Source organism: Fragaria vesca, linkage group LG6, assembly GCF_000184155.1.
Source record: "Fragaria vesca subsp. vesca linkage group LG6, FraVesHawaii_1.0, whole genome shotgun sequence".
NCBI classification, from domain to species: domain Eukaryota; kingdom Viridiplantae; phylum Streptophyta; class Magnoliopsida; order Rosales; family Rosaceae; genus Fragaria; species Fragaria vesca.
This window is the reverse complement of record NC_020496.1, coordinates 18,273,420-18,273,647: the sequence shown is the minus strand read 5'-3', so window position 1 is coordinate 18,273,647 and position 228 is coordinate 18,273,420.

The window sequence follows — 228 nt, the reverse complement described above, 5'->3', positions numbered from 1 at the left end:
GAGAGAGAGAGAGAGAATGGGGCATAAACAAAACTCGACCAACACAACAATCAAAGACTAATGCAAACATCCTCCTAAATCTTAAGTTGAAAAGGTAATTTGAACATATATAATTCAACCCCTTCATAACAGAATTAACACACTCCAACAAGGTTAAAAAATCTAGAGATAATACTAACCTTCAAGCCAAGATGCCTTCGCCTTAAGACATAACCTGACGATAGATTA